Source organism: Oreochromis niloticus, linkage group LG1 (assembly GCF_001858045.2).
Source record: "Oreochromis niloticus isolate F11D_XX linkage group LG1, O_niloticus_UMD_NMBU, whole genome shotgun sequence".
In the NCBI taxonomy this organism is placed as follows: Eukaryota; Metazoa; Chordata; class Actinopteri; order Cichliformes; family Cichlidae; genus Oreochromis; species Oreochromis niloticus.
In genome coordinates, this window is record NC_031965.2 from 23,810,416 (window position 1) to 23,830,931 (window position 20,516).

At 41.8% G+C, this 20,516-nt stretch overlaps 1 protein-coding gene across 1 annotated transcript in view; it reads right to left on the reverse strand.

The window, feature by feature from the left end:
* The window catches only part of mafa (MAF bZIP transcription factor a), a 72,039-nt gene that overhangs the window by 30,158 nt on the left and 21,365 nt on the right, over positions 1–20,516 (reverse strand). The window lies entirely within an intron of this gene.

Consider the following 20,516-nt stretch of genomic DNA (forward strand, 5'->3'; position numbering starts at 1 on the left):
TTTGTTGTTTAAATAGATTTAGGACAAAATAATTATTTAAAATGAACCCATATTCAGATTTTTGTGCAGTACTACTTTTCACCTGATACCATCTGCATAACGGCGCCAGACTGCAGAAAGCCTAAAATTGTATGTTTTCTATGCCAGTACCCAACATTAGACTTCCCAATTTCACAGTTTCTAATGTTTTTAGGTAAATAAATAATAACTAATTCATTAAAGAATAGTGATCAGTATTTTTGGTCCTCATGTTGTATACTGCACGCAGAATTTTATTTAATTTCTGTGTGAAAGCATGCACAGTGTGTGCTCATTGTGTCTCTGCAAAACTGACAACTTTGCTTTCTCAACACAAACGCAAAAGAGAAAATAGAGAGAGAGAGAGAGAGAGAGAGAGAGCACAGAATACATCCATCAACTTGGTGCCACTGTGCTCTGGCTGCTTTTAACCCTACAGCTATCTACCTCTCTGTCTCCATCCATCCATCTCCCCTCCTCCTCCCTCTTGCAGGAATGCTCAAAGTTACTGATACACAGTATGCCAAGCCAGATGGTCAGCCGCACGGTCGAAGCATGTACCACTCGGTTTCAACACCCTTCTAACAAACCCTCCTCCCAACTCCAGATGGCATGCCATGCCTGGTTCTTGTGCCACAGGGGGACTGCGACAGTATCGGCGTGACTCGAGTGCCTTGGGGCATGGTCCATGTGCATGTGTGTGTGAGTGTGCTTGTTTTGGTATGTGAATGTAAGCGTGTGTGCGCGTCCCTTAAGTGCTTTTTTTTTTGGTGTGTGTTTTAAAGTCAAATGCCTTTCTCTCTTGGGCTGCTGATTTCTCCCCGTTGGCCAAATTTGGCTGCTGTGGTTCAATATGGAGTTCCATCACAAATAATCCTCCCCGCGGAGCCTCACTGTTTAAGTAAGTGATTTCAAACGGAAGAACACAGTCTGTGAAAACTTGTCATGGATTTCCAAAAACATTTCATTGTAGGAGGAATAATGTATACATACATATATTCTCCTCGGCTAAAGCTTCTGTTACACTTGACTGGGCTCCTTCAGACAGAACACTGATATTGTGTTTCAATCCACTGTTTATGCTTCATCAGAAGCAGCTAATTAACACATCAGCCTCTCTGCTATCATTCAACTAGAGACATTCAGTAATACTTAGATTAGCATACTTTACATAGTCAGTGCCACACTTGTGTCTAGTTTTGCCTTGAGCAACACATAATCTTTGGTGTGTTTCTTTTGTAATGCTAAAGTAGATTTAATTTATTGTTTGCGTTTATTGCTAAAAAAAAAAAAAAACCCAGACTGTTCTCTTCTGCGGTATTTTCTTCCTGCTTCACCATGTAAATGTCAGGGGGTTTTCAAAAGCAGTGAAATGGGAAACCAGGGGAGGAACTTTGCCTCTGATCTGGGAATATTTCTGCTGATCACCCTTCTAAATTAAAAAGCAGTTATGAATAATCCTCACTGGAGACTCTACTTAAATTAATACCTCAATTAGATTGGGAACATTAAAGGTAGTAATGATTCCACTCCTCTGTATTGTAATTTAAGGCCTGCTTGCTCTTCCCCAGGAAAGCAGCTCTTTGCACTGAATATATTAGAGTAGATTAATGAGGGGAGGATATGGAGGTGGTTTGCACTGAAAGCCAGTCCACTCTGCTTTTCACACACCCTTAATGGTATGAAAAGTGAAGGTATATCAATCTTGCAATCTGTGTCAGTCAAAGATCGCAAGATACTTTTGTCAATAGTTTTGTAAACGACTCTTAAAAGTAACTTCACGCAAATGCCACCTCCACCAAAGAACAGCTATCTGGGCAAGGACGCACTTCAGTCAGGACCATCACCTTTCTATGTTGCTGTGCACTCCATGGCTCCACCTGAGTGCTGGGGTGGGGTTGTAACGATCGGTACGTGTAAGTGATCCATCCCTAATCGATCCAGACTGTCAGCATGGACTAGACATTCACCTCTGCCTGTTATCTCTATCTGTAAGGAAGCCTGCCTCTGGCACGTCAGTGACCACAGCCTAACCCAGCTGGTCAGCTCCAGTCACAACCTACTGTCGTGGAGATGAGTCACCTGTAAGTTTTAGCCTGTTCTTGTGGGTTTGGATCTGGGTCCAATGTCACGTTTGGCTATGGTGAAATGAACAACAGGGGGATATTGGCTGGCTTATATCGTATTAATAGGTTAAATCTATGGTGACCTTATTTTTGGTGAAGCAGCGTGATAATTGGAAGTCCTGCACAACACTAGGGATTACCATGTTTATCCTCCTTTAATCCCCATAAACATTAAGACACAACAAGCTACATGCTGATTAGCTTCAGGCAGGAGCAATCAATCAGAGAGAGATAAATAGCTCCCTGGCTTTCTATCCACATGAAAGAAGGGCAAGTAAACAGCTAATATATTGCTGCTCAGAACTTACCATGGTTTTACCACCTCTATAAGCACCATGTGAAATGATACCATGTGGAATGCCCGTCACTAGTTACCATCTACAGAAGTGCCAGATAAGACTTGCAACAATAAATCTTTCTAATACAGCATTTTCCAGTAATATTTTGGATTAAGTCTGTAACTTTAAAGTGGTTTTTTAATGCAAGTAATTCATTTTAATAGTCAATTCTTTCCGAACTGCCGGTTGACAATCAAAAGTGTAAACATTTATCACATGCCCCAGACCTGTGGGTAGGATGCCTCCTTTGGCAGACAGGAGGCCATTTTGCCATGCTGCATATTTGCCTATTCAGACGGGGAATGGGCAGAACCCCTCAAGCAGAACATATTCAGGAGGTGCGTTTTGAGGACTTCATGTTTGCAAATGACTTGCAGGTACACACATAAAACCCCCTACCTGCTCTCGATAAAGAGACTTGTTGAAACCCAGACAAGCGCGGCTGCTCAGCGACTCTAACCAGATGCAGGCTTGAGGAGACAGGTTGTGTGGTGAGATGGAAAGGGTGGGGTGGTGGGGGGAATACGCGCTTTCCTTGTCCGTGCGACGCCATGATAAGGAGACACTAGAGCTTGTTTACATGCGGCAATGGGAAAACAAATTGAAAATCCCTGCCAGGACGCAGATGCATATCAAAACAGGATTATTTTAGAAATAATCGCCCATGCCACAAACTGTCACCAGCTAATCTCCACTTTGTTAGAATTCAAATTACTTTCCCATGTTTACATTGCCATTACTGCAAGGGCAGGGACCAGGGACTCTATGGGGGCCTATTTGCACAAGAGTAGCAATAAAAAAAACAGATAAAATAAACTTTCCATAAATATTCCAGACTGGAGAGAATGCTCAGGTCCTGTATGTCCTTTAGGAATATTGGATAGGACAAGCTTTTGGAATAATGGAGACTGAAAGGCCCAGTATAATGCAGAGGCAGCACACAGATTCAAAGTTTGATGGTTTGTCTATCTAGTGCTGTGACAGACTGGCAATTGGAAGAGCCAATCAGAAGTGGGCAAAAAACTACCAGAATAGCCTCCACTGACCTCCACCTGGCCAGAATATATCGGACTCAGTTAGCGTGAGCCAAGCAAATCTGGGCTTGGCTAAGAAGAACAGAAGTGCATTAAGTTGGAGCTCTGTCGGAGGCAAAGGCGTCTCTTGTCTCTGGATCAGGTTTCTGGTGTTTATCACTTCTAGCTGTGCTGGCACTGAGGACAGTCACACTATCCCTTATCCAGTGCTGTCAGTCAGTGGGCCGAGCCATCTCAGTCATAGCAGCCCTGTGCATCAGCGTGCTTTAGCTCTGGAGGGAACCATGGAAAAACACACAGGGCTTATTGCCCGATATCCCAACCGATCAATGGGGCTTGTCCTTAAGTGAGAACGGAAGTGCAAAGCTGTGCAAAACAGCTCTCATGTATCAGAATCCTTGCCAAACCTTACATTGTTAATTCTGAATATACAAATTAGAAAACAAATTTTTTTTACACTTCTCAAACTTAATTGATAAAAAAAAAGTCCGCTGAGATGAGAAAGAGACAAGCTTCTGTGCATTTAAAGTCAAATAGTCCCCTCTTTAAGCCGCATAAGAGATAGTATCGCTCTGCATGTTTTTCCAAAAACTTTTCTGGATTTCAGAGTCTCTGCACTAGTCTATTTGTTGCTTTGCCATGCTGTTATAGAGGTTGGCCTTATGGTTCCCAGAAGGATAGGGGATGTGTCTTGTGGTGAAAACCACACTGTGTGACAGACACAGAGGAGACATGAGGAAAGTAGTTCTCATCTATGTTCAATGCAGCAGTGGTCACATCAAAGGCTATTAACTTGTTTTCTTTTGGTTCACCAAAGGCTCCGGCATTCTTCCTCTAAAAATTAAATTCACAAACAAATTCATTTACAAATCCCGCACTCACAATGTCCTTGGAACGCAAAATGCATCATTTTTGAGGCTAAATATTGCGACGGGTGACCAAACACAAATTGATGGTGTTGTTCACCCAGAGTGTTCTCTTCATAATGCCGGCCTGTTTCTGCGAGGCAAAGCATGCAGTCTGAGAGGAGACACTGTGGTGGTGACTCGAATCTACGACTCTGCTCTGACTTTGCTTATGTTCCCAGCCCTTGCCTGAGGCGGCAAACGGCTTTGCTCACTAAGGGAGGGAGGAGAGGGAGGGAGTGCGGCATGGGATGGTACGGGAGGGGAGGAGAGAGGCAGACAGAGGTAGGTTAGATTAGGTTTGACAGGGTAATGCTTTGAAAAGGGCCCTGTTAGATGATTTATTCTCAAACACCTACCCATAATGGACTAGTGCGTGTTTCTATTAAGAAAGATGGAGATGGTGCTATGCTCACTTTCATAGACACTCAGTGGTCTGTCATGCTGTCTGTCCCTCCTTTCAAACTTCAGTCTCTTCATCTTTTGCGCTGTCCCTTATGTATGCACCCTCGCTGAGACAGACACACTCCTACTTTTACTCTTTAAAATTTCCTACTCATCAAAGATTCCCATCAGATAATTTGTCAGTTAGTCCACCTTTGGATGTTTAACAGCATAACAAGCACACAACGCAGCGTTGTAACCAAGGAGACAGAGCTTTGCTGGAGCATAAGTCTTCTGTACTCAGACTCAGCAGGAGACTTAGCACCTACTAGCTGCGTGTGACTACCCCTGTAGCCAAGCCAAAAGAGGTCTGTCTTTTTAAATTTTTTTACTCGCTGTCTTACCAGCTGCTGGGCTGCAGCACTCCGTGTGGGAGTGTAGCGGTTTAGAGTACACCAGAAATGGAGGAGGATAGAAGAGGAAGTCAAATAAACATCATCTCTGAAAGCGTGAATGAAAAGATGATGGTTATACCAGACAGACTCCGGAAGCAGTTGAAACCTTGAGCTGTTTGTTTAATCTAAATGAGAAAAGGACTGCAACACACTAAACATACACCCATACTGAACATCATAAATAATCCAACCCAGTCAAAGCAGCATCATTTCAGGTTATGTTCTTTTTTCCTTTTTCTTTTTTTGACCTATTTTCTGTTCACAATAGCATTATCACTAACCAGGATAGAACTTTTGTTCTTGTTGTTTTTTTCAGTTTTTCACTAAAACTACACGTGTGCATACTGCAGGCTGAAAGGACAAAATGTTTCTGCTGAGTAGATTTTCACCTCTCACTTTTTTTTTTTTTTTAACGTGCTTTCATAACCCTGTCTTAGGCCTTGAGTTCAGAGCATGACTTCCTGTGACTGGGGCGAACCAGGCTGATAACAGTGGTTTCAGTTAAGTAGGGTCAAAGTTGACATAGGAACATTAGAGCAGCCAGTAAGAGAGAGCTGGCACTGCTTGGACAACCCAAACAGGAAGCAGCGTTTTATTCAGTGCGGTTGACAAAGATATCAGGCTAGAGAGAACTATGATGGGGTTAGGGTAAGATATGGATGCCTGCTCTATAAGCCATGGCAGGAAGGAGAAGAAATAGATACCATCCTTTCCGCAGTGCTGGGAAGGTGCAGCTCATATCGGACAATCATATTACAGAAGAAAACAAACACTACTGCAAGACAAAAAATGTGACATTTAACAGTTCATAATACTAGTAAGTAGAATTTATCAAAATTAAAATACTGTGATCTGTTTTTATTTTGACACAGTGATTTTTTTTGCTTCATTTTGCAGTTATTTGGCCTCTCTTCACCTTTTCAGGGTTTTTTTTTTTGCCCATACCTCTGCATCCACTGATCTCATGCACAGCTACACGTAAAAACCTGCAAAGGGCTACACAACTGCAGCCGTTACTGACATGAACTGGGTGTTTTATTTTCATTTGTGCACAGGACAAGAGTGAATCATGGCAGCGTCGCTGTGCAGGCGCCAAAACAGCCTGCTGATGTTTCGCTCACAAACACTGCACTCCATCCTAAATCACATGCATCAACTTTTCTCCAAGGCAATTTAATGCACCCCTTTCACGTATAATGCATTTTTAGAAATGTCAAACAATATAACTATAAATAAAACACCTTTCCACAACAGGCGCAAATGCGCACAGCTACAAAGGCAATACAGCTACATAACTGGATGCATTAGTGTTTTGTCTCTAACAGCAGAAAGCCCAGGTCACTATGTACCGTTGCAATAAATCCAGTTAATTTATTGTCAAGACAGTTTGCTGAAAACCAACATTCATTATGTTAGCTCGCTCAGTGGAACATGTCAGCGGGCATTTTAGATGTTCAGAGTCTGTTAGTGTTTTTGTTTGCACAGCAGTGGCAGAAGCTGCAGTCTCGCATTCCGGTGACTTTTGAGGTGGTGAGAATTGATACACTATCTGTGGCAACAGAAACTTCACTACCTGCCTCTCTCCCTTTTCACGGCCCCACACGGATGTAGGTTTTTGCCTGCAGTTGTGCGCGAGTTCATCTGAACAAAAGCAATACAGCACTCACACGTAGCTGTGAACCTCAGTGTGACCACCTTTACCACAGGTTGCCTTTGGAAGCCCTCACCCCACACCCCTCAGCCTGTACCCCTCACCCCCCTTCCAGTTTGAGGAGCTGTTAGAGACAAGTAGCGGGGCTGTGGTTTCTCTTGTTGCATGAACCATTTGAAACCATTCATCACTGACCCACAGAGTTATTTAATTAATTCCAATTCCCAGTCCAAATCCTCTCTGAGAGAAATGTTCCTGAAATTAAATCAACTTAAAAAGAAAAAAAGAAAGTGACCCGTTCACAATCTGTATAAATTCTACTCTGGAGAAAAGCCTAGCGTAAATGTCAAAGACTTAAATAAATTTGTATGTAATTTGCTGTGCATAGATGGATTTCCTTTTAAATACATATAAAGATGAAGCTGATCCACTTTATTGAGAGCATGACAAAGTCATAGAAATAGAGGGCGGGTTAGAAAAGTAGGAAGAAAGGTGTATGAAGCTTTGTTGGCTAACACATTACTAGAAAACAAGATTGGAGCGGTCACAACCCCCATACTGCGCTCCGGGGGAGGAGTGTGATGATGATGAAACAACTGATGATTCACACTTTACTGTCAGAGGTTGTCAAGGGAACGCTCGCTCACACGCCTAGAAAAACAGGGTGCGATTGGACTGTTGCACTGACTCACATCTCCACCGTCTCTCGGCCAGTTGCATTTAGATGTACCTGCAGCCTTGTTATTTCCAGTTTAACAATGCTGAACTACATCCATAAAATGCTGAAAACTTGTCCGTCATCTGTGCTACAAGACTGAGCATGTACCCTTTGCATTAAGTGCAACTGGGAGCATGTGTTTGTGTGTCTCTGTACCTACAGAAAGTAAAGGTCTGTTCTTCATCAGTTTCTCAGTAGGAACAGATGTCTGTGTAGGCCTACTTGTGTGTTCTCATTGTGTCTAATCTTGCCTGTGCTCCTCATCTTCTTTCTGCCCGCTCCTCATCATGGTCCTGTTAACTCCCTAACATGAGGGTAGGAAAATGAAGATTTCTCTTCCATGAAACACTGTTCAGCTTCCTGCAAAGAGGGCCACTTCCAGTCATAAAGAAAGCTTTGAAAACAAGGTCAAACAGTTGCGTCAGTCACTGGTTATGTTAAATTACTCATTTAAATTACTCATACCTAATGGTATTAGCTATAAATGGACAGGGTTTAGCACAGCCCGTACAGTTAGTTTTAATTAAATTACAACTTTCTTCTTAAATTTGTTATTTTTTTCAATTACACAAAGTGAAAACTGCCCTGAGCCAGTAAAACTACCCATCTAATACATCAAATTATTTGGCATTATAAATTGGTCAAGGTCCATTTATAGTGGCCAGATACTTTTACTTCAGGAGTAGTGACCTGATGGCCTGGGGATAGCCTGCATGTCTTTCAGGCTCAGTGGTATCTGTCTAAACACTGATAGAGCTCTTCCAGAGCTTCCTCCTGTCATCCAAAAACCTAGCTGCTAAAACAAACACTGACACAAGCATCTGTCAGTGACATGCCACAGGTATGTGAAAAGCAGGAAATAATCTTTTCTTCCAGTGCATTCATGTGCGCATTTGTGGCTGCCATTGTTCAGCATGTGCCCTCTGTTTTCTCCCCTTTTCCCTGTACTTTATCCCTCTATTTCCTGTGTTGCTCAGTGGTTACACTCAGGTCCTAGCTCTTTGTTTTTATGTAGTCTACTTACTAGTAACTGTGTGCATCAGGTCCATACAAATCCTGTCTGCCTGATTGCAGTCCTACCTTGGTGGGCCTCACCCCATTATTGATAGTTCTCTTGTTGCTCCTTACATGTTCATCTTTCTTCAGCGCTTGGCTGCACTTCCCAGCAGCAATTACCAAATGCTGCATGGTCAACCTTACTACTGTTTTTTCACCATGACCTCACTTGTCCATTATCTTCACCTTTCTGCAAAAAAGCTAACTAACTAATGGGCAAAACTGAGAAATGAAGCTAATGTAAGTTCCAAGAACTGCAGTTGTAGGTCTGACATGTGGCTGAATCAACAAATCTGGACCTCTTCACTACACAGTGTTTGTGATCTTGGTGCTTTTCGGGGCATCCTTAATAGATTATCTAGCTAAAAATATGCTTCCTGTGTGGTACAAACTGTCCAAGAGTTTTGTGTTTCAGTTTTAGTGTGTGAAATTTTAGTGTTTCATTAGTTTTTTACGTTGCACTAATTGGTGGTGACACGTGTTTGTGCACTGACACTGCCATTTTCATCCAAATGTGGCAGCAGGAAAAAAACCATTAACACCGAAGAGTCCAAAATCAATAGGTGATGTCACGGTAGCTTTTTACATTTTTTATACTGTCTATGGTTATAACTGTGTCTGCATACACTATCGTGTAGTGTAGTTGCCTATTTTTGTGCCCGTGGAAAGATAAAGCTGCATTGTTCATTTTGATGCATCTGTGTGACCTTGAATGGAAAATTAGTGGTAATACGTGGATACGGATATTGTTTAAAGTTCAAGTCTTAGTGAGTTATAGCAGTCATGTGGTTACTCTTGCTTCTGTGAATGGGAAGAGCTTACTCAGATAACACTGAACTCTGACTAAACAGGCATCCTGTCCCTGCTTTATATGCTTTTCTAACCCTAACCCGGGGAGCATTTGAGGCCATGGAAGCCTGTGTCTTTATCGTCGACTTGGACTCATAAAACTACCGGGCCCAGGAATGCAGCGCACTCTACCAAGCATGTCAATCCCATCTCCCTCCACATCAGTAGAGGTTGGTCTTGTCAAGTATGGTGCAGGATGTTTGATGGTTGTCTCTTGCATGGTGCTGCGTGTTAAGATAACAAAAGCAGGTACTTTCTCGTCCCCTCACTCTGCAGTACCCGCTTGGAAGCCACTTACCATCACTCATTCTGTGACAGAACGGGAGGGAGGAGTGGCAAGGATGAGGAGGCAGCATAAACAAGATCGTAAAAAGTTTTTAAAGTAAGTGGACAGCAAGCAAGTAATGTCTTTCTTATAAGCTGTTTAGTTTCCTATATGTAAGCCCTCCAGTGCACACCTTTTACCTGTCTCCCATGTTCTTATTTGTCTTTTAACGTTCTCGAGTTGTGCTTTAAGCTTCCCTCTTGGTTTCGGTATAAAAGTAGTATTTTTGCCATGCAAAGCACTCACAGACTCGCCCTCTGATGAAGTGCTGACTGCTTGAAGGCCATGAGAGTGCAGTCAAGAGCCCAGAACAGACTCCCATGGACCAGGTTAAGTTACAGCACAGCTGGAGACGTTGCCTATAAACTTTCATCACACTTGAACAAACACATGCAGTGATGAATCACATGGAAGTGTCATGACGGGAAACCAAATACTTGGGTTTGATTTTAACGAGTGTACCAGGTTCAGGCTTAATCTGGAATGCTGTTTACTGACCAACTGTGCAGAGGGTCCTATTGATAGAGACCTGGGTTGGGTTGCTCTCTAATTATCAAGTAGGTGTAAGCTATGTTGCACAGGTACTGACGACATTTTGACCTTTGACATATTGTCAAACAGACAATATGGAGTATTTCATTTATGTCAGAGATGCTTTTAGAAACATTTTTTTTGTGATTTTCAGTTTCCTGACTCACTTCAGTAATTAAAACACAAAACCACAGAGTGTTTTTTGTGTATTTATCTGGGTATCTGTGTGACTCACCAATAGAAAGACAGAAGCCACACAAGACAAACAAGGCAAAGGGTTAGGCATCACTGATCAGTACCGATATACTACTAATATTTAGCATAAGCGTGGCGAAAAACACACAGTTTAACCTCAAATATATTTTTGCAAACTGAAAGTGGACTATATGACATATACTTTGCTGTGTGTCTAATAAGAGGGCCACACTGTAACTCCAGGGACAAGTTTTAGGAGAGAGCTTGCGTCACCAAAAACAAACAAACAAACAAACAAAAAAAAACTTGAAGGAAGTCAAACTGCAGTAAGGCAGTGAAAAGAGGAGGAAAGAGTAAAAAACAGAAAGCCCAGAAAGAGTACATTTCAGGAAGGAGCCTTTATTCTGAGTCTGTACTTGGCAGCATGTGTGATCAATATAAATAGCACCAAATGGGTTGTTATAAAATTGTCAAGAGTTGTAAATAATCCCCAAAGATCCCATTGGAACATAAAAGCGGACCAGCTCTTATGCACAAGTACAGACATGCAGCCAAACGTATATTTTAAGTTTGTGCATTATACAGAACCCCCTTCCCAGTACCACTCTAGCACTCAAAAGCGCTCGCAAACACACACATATATATCCCTGCTGTTTTTTGATTGGCTGAGCAGTCTGAAATACTATTACCTGATCCAGTGTGGAAAAAATAGAAAATGAACAAAATGTGCTTTCCTTAGACCTGGAAAAAAAAAATACTTGGCAGGAAAACAACGAAGTAAACACGTATTATAAGAATGCATGCATGCACACACACACACCACTGCTTAAAGCTGACCTCAGGCAATAGTTTTCCTTCAATAATGCAAACAAACATCTTTATTGCTTTGTTTGGTGAATGGCATGATTTATGAGGAAAACTTCCTATCAGCAGTATTTCAGTTGCTGTATACCAGGGGACAGTGAAAGGGCTGACTGGAAGACATAGGACAAGGAAACACCACAGCTAAAATATCTAAGAGAGACGTGTTGGAAATGCTGCCTCTGGTGGTCATAAGTGGGATATTCCAATGCAAAAAGTATTAAACCTAATGAAATTTTATCACTTTTTATTCTATAATGATTAATATCAAGTTTAAATTTGCATTATTTTGTTTTTCCTGTTTCCTTCACCTCTTTTTAAGCCCATTCATTTATCCCAGCAAAGTCGAGAGAAGTAGATTCAGTGATTATAGAGACTTATTGTATTATAACTCAGCCAAAGATTAAAGGGAGAAACAGGGGTAGAAGGATGAGGGAAGGCTAAAGTGCTGCGCTGGCATTTTATACACACAAAGACTTTTTAATGCATATGCATCCCCCAATTCTTCTTCACAAATGGGTGCACCTTGAGCGAATATATTCCAAGCTATCTATCCAACTAACTTTTGAGGTAAAACAAAAAAAACCCCAAAAAGGTGCGTGTGGGGGGGTCGTATTCCGGCTGACAACAGAGGAGCATATGTGTAACCATTCGATGCACTCGCTTCACAAGAGTGCTCCCGGTGATGGTGGCTAACAGTAGCAGTGATACGGCGGATATCACACAGACTGGCTAATGAGCATTAGTATTAGAGCTAAGAGACGCACAGGTAAAAACCCAGAAGAAGGAACCTCCTGAGGATATGTCTAACTTTTTAAATCCCCCTTTTTTCCTCTTCTTTATTTCCCCCCTACGGACCATTAGCCAGTATGTTCCTCCCACCTCCCCACTGCACCTCCCTCCCTTTTTTCTTTCTTTCAGCACGTTGCAATTAGCACTCTCATTGAATATTGAAGGTATGAAGAAGAATGGGGCTTTTTAGCCGTTTCTCTTCCGCTAAGACCATAGCGCCGCTGAGGGATGGCTGAAGGCTTCGACTAAATCAGGATGCTGAGCTACAGCAACAGCACTTAGAGCCAAACAATCACTGATCATTTATTTAGTCAGCCTTATTTATTCATCCGCGTTTGCTGTTGCTCAGAGCTGTGATTATTTCACTTAGGTTTATTCTCATGTGATTCTCTCATCTTAAAGCAGATAACTCTTCTGAGATGCTCGGATTAATGAGAATGCTTAGTTTTGCCAATTCAGATCATTTTAAAATACCTAGAAAAAAAGTAAGGAATGTACCACATCAGTTGAGCGTTTTATTAGCGTCTTACCCTTTTTATCTCCTCTGTGTTTTTGCACTGCATCATGATGATCTTATTTTCAAAAGTGCACTGCTCTTATATTACTCAGCACTTGCAGGATGTATCATATCCCTGCTTTGTGTAATTCAGAGCTGAAAACAGTCCTACTGTACTCCTACATGTGTTGAATGGATGTTCGCCTGTGAGCTATTAAAGCAGGTAACTGGCAGAGAGATCTGTCAGTAGACCTTCTCAGGACCCAACACACTAGCATGCCAGCACAAACCACTTGTGATTATCTATAAACTCTCCATGCCTTAAAGCCACATAATCAGGCATGATCCTAATTAACGCAAGCCTTCTCCCACACATTCATCCTCACCACAGGAACACACACACGCACACACAAACATATACGGCACATGCTTCCTGCCAGACCTCGCACATTAACACAAAGTAACACCAGACATTGATTCTCATACATAGTAGATCACAAAGTCTCATTCTCTTACTGTCCAACACCCGAACCCAGCTCATATTGCACCCTATAAATACATTTACAGTCTTAACAGGTCTGGTATGCAGCTGAACTTTACCACTTGTTGGTTGTGTGGCAGATCTCCCATGGTAAGTCTGCACTGGGTACAGATGGGTGAGGTAGGGTGGCAGTAACTAAATCTCTCTTGGATATATTCGTGTTTGAACTTGTCACTACATGTTGTTCAACTGGCCTAATGGATGAGTAAATTTCACTTGTTAGTGATGCTTGTTACTTTGATGCCGTCCTCTCTGCATGCTCCCACATTTCATACACTTTTATTTTATTTTTTCAAGGTATAATTGCATTGTGCGTATGATTTAATCAAGCTTTTATTCATATGCATCTGAAAGTGCTTTAGAAGCAATTGCGCATCTTTTTACATTTTGTGAAAATAGCAGGGTGCTGATGGTCTGATGTTATGCACCGCTTCTGCTACATACAAGCACACACACACTGATAAGGAAAGGAAAGTATTTGCCGTCTTGTCTCCTACCACTTCCTTTCATATAGCTGTGCTCTGTGGTTAAGAGTCATAATGCATAACATAAATGTACCACACACAGACACTGATGCAAATACAGAAATCAAATACACACACACACACACACACACACACACACACACACAGTCATTTCCAGGAAGTCACGTTGTGCAGTGCAACTGGCCACAGGCACACACTTATCATTCTCATTTCTTGAGATTTGATGTGTCTCCTTATACTCAGTAGCACTTGCTGCAGACAGCTTCATTCAACCACATTCAAATAACCACAGCAGTAATAAACGTAAAGATTACGAAAGGAGGGGGAGAAATTGAAAGGAGACAGGTTGCAGCCAGAGAAGAGACTTGCTATAGGCAAGGGCCAGACCACAGTGTGAGACAGGCTCCAGCCTTCCCTTACAGCTCCATCAATGTTTAATGCAGTGGAGCAGAGAGGGGGCCAAGCCTGTGCTGCCACCCTCATACAGGAGGTCATCTCTGGAGTCGACAGGGTGGAGGGAGACCATAGCGATTTAAAGGGTGTGACAGGAGACAAGGGTCTGTCGCACAAAGTGTCTCGTGGAAGAAATTCCATCTCAGAGGTCATAGATTTTTGTAAAGCTTTGTTTCAGCAGATCAGCCTAAAACATATTTCCATGCATAACATTTTTTTTTAATTAGCAAATGCATTTTGCAGGAAATGCAATACCATAGGGATATATTTAAATTCAGTTAATGAAAAATGTTCATTGACAACATTTCCAAGCCCACAATATTTCTTCCTGCCTACTGCAAACATTTATGGTGATGTTTAGAAAACTTGAAAGATTAAATACTGAACATAAATGTATATATGAATGTGCATATGTTGGTTTTTTAAAGTTGTTACAAATTTTGATTGTTGTTGAGTTGTTGGACAAAGCGTTGCTAAGCTTCTCTGTGTATCTAGAATATGTCTGATTATTTTTTTTCCCATCAACCTTAACTGCAAGGAAATACAGCACAGACAGTGCTACAGTATTTACCCTCTGGCAAGAACACAAGAATGTAGAGGATAATACCTTATGAATGTGAGTTAGCGAGTGGCTCACAAAGTTTGAGCCCATTTGTGAGAGGACATCCTGTGACGATAAACACACAGCACTAGGCGGTGACCAACCAGACACCTACTCTGTGACTGGGTCACGAAAAGGCCCGCTTTCCTCAAATTCACTCACACTCAGTGGGATATCCTTCATAGTCATCTCCTCCCACAGTATGAAAACACACAAGCACTCACAGTGGAGGCATCTGTGTGCATTTTGGAACGCAGACACCTACAAGCTGTGATTACTTGGACCAGAAGTCTGCCTTCCCTGTCATTGGGACCATCGGTTGAAGGAGTGTTCGTATGTGTTTGTGGAAGGGGGGGGAGGGTGGACATACACAGAGTTAGACAGTGACCTTCATCAGCTGTACCCATGGAGAGGGCTGTGGCTGTGGGTTGAGACAGATACAAAGGACAAAGAAGACAATGATGGGCAAGATTGCAGGTATAGATGGATAGATTAGCAGCAATCACTGTGAATATCACTGACCGAGGTGTAGATTTCCTCAAAGAGGAAATAGATTTAAAAGAGAAACTCTTAATTTTAAACCATGTTTTTAAGTTTTTATTTATTTTTCACCAAAATTTCTTATGTTTTTTTTTTGCAATTTTTGTTTTTATTTTTTATTTTTTGCCAAACTATTAGCTCCTGAGCCACACCTAACTTCTCTGCCAACACACAGCACACAGGCATCAAGCAATGCACATATTAGCTCATGCATGTGTCCTGAAGGGATGTTAAATGTGCGGCATCTGTGGCTGGCAGGCAGCGAGGGATGGATGGATGGAGAAAGGGAAAAGGAGAGGGAACGAGGGAGGAAAGTGCTGAGTCTGACACCGTCTCTGTGTGCCGCGAACACAGGAACCAATTAGCTAGAAGCCAGCTTCCGTTGCCTGTGCCGTTATAGGACCTCCTCTCTGAGTCCCCAGGGCTGACTTCAGCTTCAGGGCTGTGGTGGTACATATACTGTATACAGTAGACAAGTTATAAGAGACACACAGATACTTGGCAGACATGCTATAGACGGGGATGTGGTGTGGCCTTCTAGACAAAAAAAAAAGTGCAGACAGACACAAGAGGTCAAAGAGGTAAAGGGCAATATGTACTGTTATTGCAAGTATGAAACCATCACAAAAGTGCACGCTGTGGTCAAATTCACCTACACGCTGACTGACCCATGTCACCTCATCCTTATATATCAAATGTAACACATCTAAAAAACATCTCATAACCACGGATACCACACTGTCTGCAGCTCATTTCCTCTCACGTAACAAACACATTTCACAATTTTTCACACACGCTTAGATCGACAGACCACTCTCCCTTCTTAAGTTAATATACAAAGACCCAAGCATTTAACCCATTCGTATCTGCGCACAGTGTATACTTGCAAACATGTAAACACACAGACACACACCGCCTGAATGCCCTGCTCAAAGAAGGCACCAGGTGACGCAGTCCTTTTATGACAATTATTGATCCTCTGGAGCGCAGTAAAAACTATCCCCAGACAGACAACAAAAATAACTGTAACCATATAACAGCTTCCTGCCAGGGGAACAGATCCCACAGAGCGTCCACGTGACTGGACTATTCCTGGAGCATACTGTAGACCCCTAGCAGACCAGGGCACTGACCAAGCATACACTCACATAGAGGATGAGAAGAGATGAGGAGAGGAGAAGGTTATAGAAAAGTGTACATTCAGACTTTGTCTGTTCTTCTACCTCTCTTTTACCGAGAGGCTTTCAATTTGATTGTTTATGAACCGCTTTCTTTCCCACACCATATGGTGCTGCTCACTTTTAATTATGATAATATCAGCGTCTTTGTCTTGCATAGTCCATTTATGTAATAACATTTTCTCAATCCACTACTCGCAACATACATCGCCCTTCATACCCGCACGCACACTCTGCACATTTCCTCCAGCAGAGATGTAAGTTATCAAATCTGTCCTCTTTGAAATCCTAAATGTCTTTAGAGTATTACACTGCAAAAAAGAAACACAAAAGCAGAGGACGCTGAATTCAAGTTATTTAAAGTGTAAGAGTGCGCTATTGTATCCATTGCTTTGTGGTTGAATTTGTACCACAGGAACAATGGATAAGATAAGTCAGGATTTCTCTGACAGAACAATTTGGCTGTCAACAGGGGGATAACTGTTATAAAGCCGCCTTTGATTCTGTCACTCTGCCATTAATAGAGTCAGCCAAAACCCAGTTCTTAGAAGGATGGTGGCTACCTCTGATACATTAAACAGCAACAGAGGGGAGAGTTAACAAAAACTGGAGGGATAGCAGTGCACACATAGACGATGATGCTAACAGCACTGGTTCCCAACCCCTTTTATTTGGCACATTCTTATAGTTTTCTCACAGTGGCTCGATTTAGCAGACTTTTTCCGCAAATTCATTCATAATTTTACAACGCAATGGCTGCGCATGAATCTTTGCGGGAGTACGTGCTCCTGTATATATGCATGTTTAGGCTTGGCTGATTTTTTTTTCTCAGCAGAATATGCTACACTTAGGTTGTAGTGAAACTGAGACCTTTTCATTTGCTGGAGTGTGTTGGAAACTAAAGATGAGAATTACACCAATTACACGGATATGTGGAATATAGAGGAGAGGGAAAATCTCAGCCTGCATTAAAAAAAGAGGAATAAGCTAAGGGGCAGGGGAGCAGAAGGGGCAGAAGTGTTTTTGGACATTATTTAGAGTTAAATATACGGCAGTAAGCTGTCAGACAAACAGCGTTCAGTCCTGTCAAACTCAAATACTCCACTATCCACATTAAGTTCTGGCTCCCAGCCAGTGACAAAAACCTCTCATCAATGCCATTCCTCATCTGTCCTCGGAGGCCAATTGTCTGCTGTGTTTGGACCAATTGAACTTAGATCTCAGTTCAGACCAGCATTTTATGTAGTCACTGAAGTACTGAAATCACAATCTGTATTTATACACAGCATTTATTCTGAAAGATGCCATTAAATACTACACAGTGACACAATAATGGGGAGAAAGAGAGAGACAGAGAAAGCAAAGAAAAGTGACTTAACAGGTCTTATTTCATTTTCCTAATAACTTATCATCTGTCTGTGTTATCACCTCGTTAGTGGTTGCGGTGCTGGCTCCACTAAATGAGACATACACTAAGTAGCACTTTGTAGCCGTGCTGCCCCTTGAGGGGAGTTTCGATTGGGGAAGGTCTGTTTGATCTCAAATCTTATCTGCTTCATTTCTGTTCTCTTATGTGGTGCTCACCAACCATCACTTTGATTTGTGGTCAGGCTCAAGTCAAGTGCATTACCACGTTGCACACAGATGTGTACATTTAGCTGCATAAAAATACAAACGCACACACCATCAAAACAAAATGGTCCTTTTGCAAACCTCAGGCAGTGTGAAATGAGTGTGCTTGCTTTCCCTGTGTCTGATAGCGTTTCAAAAGCTGTTTGTTTAGACCATACTGCTGAGGAAAATACAAGCATACTGTCAGTGCTGTGTAACTTATTTGAACAAGTCCAGAGCCAAATATTGTCTTTTTCTTCTGCCAGAATGACTCACTTGCTCACTACTCATTTAAAGTCTGTATAAATTGCTCTCTATCTTGCATCCATATGTCATTTCCCATAATTATTACAAATTAAAGCCAAGTTTTTGTACTAAAACTGAATCCTGAAGACTTGCTTTTGAAGATTTAAAAATATACCACTTTTACCTAGACAGAGAAAAAAGGTTGAGTCCATCTCAATCAATTTTAAGAGGTGTACTGGACACCTCATGGCTTCTCTAAAACCAGGGCTGTGGATTTTTCAATATGTGCTGCTTGTGTAAATGAAAGAATCACATTTAAAATAAAATAATGAATTATTATCATCCACTTTTTTTCTTTGTAAAGCTTATTTGACGCTGTTCTCTAAACCCACCAGACAGTGAAGGAACACTTAAACAAATAGAATTAGACAGCGGATAACCGTGGCACAATACAATGGAGGGTCAGTGAAATTGAAAACATATTTCCTATTTCCTTGCTCTCTTTCCTATTCCTGTGCGCTAGCCCTGTGCATCTATATGTGAAATAGATTCTTATGCCATCCAGAGTCCTTCACGCTTCTCGGTAGCGACGCCCGTAAGTATAAAGGAAGGTAAGTATGCATGTAGATTAGGTCGGGCACAGGAGATGCACGCCTAGAAGCAGTCGGCCTGTTTTAGTGGAGAAAAGTATTTTCTGCTCGAGAAAGAGAAACACTGGAGGGTAGGCTTTTCTGCAGTGTCTGCAATAAGAGTGCTAATTTCTGGAGGTGTCTCCTTTCGATGGGGGGTTGTTGTTAAAGACTGGAAGGCCAGGAGAGGACTTAGGAGGTTTTGGGGGATGCTGGGGGCTTCTAGTAGCAGGTTATCTGTTTAAATAAAGCCTTGCAGAAGCTGTGTGATCAAGGCGGGAAAAACACACATGCGGGGGGAAAAAAAATCTAAAGGTATCCCTGCAGACACACTTTCAAGCACTTGCAAAAAGGCAACACATTTTAGTGTGCAAGAGGTCGCACATAAGCAAGCACAGACAGTATGTCTCTTTTAACAAAGCATTATGAGACTTATTGTTTCCACGCTCTTTTTGGCTGTTGTGTGTAAAACATGTTTTATATAAAACAGAACAATAGTCAAGGACTGAGAGCAGATGGACTTAGCTGTGAGAAACACAAGAATTCTTCCTGTGGTTTTGGTTTAGGTTTTTTTTCTTATTTAAATTAAATCTTAGTGAAACTCTCTGAAACATAGGACTAACAAAACCTCTACTGATATAATAAAAAATGTTTGAATTCTTTCAGTGTGAGAAATCAAGAGTTTGTGCTTGCAAATTATCTACCCATCTTCATGACTGCAAGAAAAACAACAAGAGGAAGAAAAAGAGATAATGCGAGAAAGAGAGGAAACTGACAGACACAGGGCGTACTGTGAAAATGCTGTAGATAAAGAGTGGCGATTTCAGATATAGCCTTTAGCAGAACAGCCATGATGGTGGCTGAACACAGCTGTCAGACCCAGATGGTGAGGTGCTAATAACATTCAGAGTTTTGCAGCGCACCGTTTATTTTCTAATAATAAAACTGTTAGCGCTTGCTAATAGCATAGCTCTGTGCTTGCCAAGCACGCGTTCTGGCTGACACTCGCACCCCTCTGTGGCCATTTATGTGCCATACTGCCGAGCTGAACGGGTCTTTACACACTGAGAGAGACACACACACACACACACACACACATATTGACAGACTCACACGTTGGCCAGATACACCCTATTATGTGTAACCAAGCAGATCACAATGGCCCTAATGTCATTTAGTGTTATAAACATGTAGAGGTGAACGTAAACTCACACATCCTTTCATACACATTTGAGAAAACTTGTCTTGCAGGATCGGAATTTTTAAATTAAGTGAACACATCAATATAAATGAATGTCTCAGCTAATCTGAAGCCAATTATGATGATGATCAGATGCGTATGTGTTCAAATCCACTCACTTCCTGTAAAAAGTTGCTGCTGAGGAGTGCTTGAGCAATCAACCAAATCCACTCCAACAGCTTTTGTATGAGAGTACAGAATGTCCTTTAATTGAAAATTATGGTTTGAAAGTAACTGTTTGCTGTACATTTAGTAATC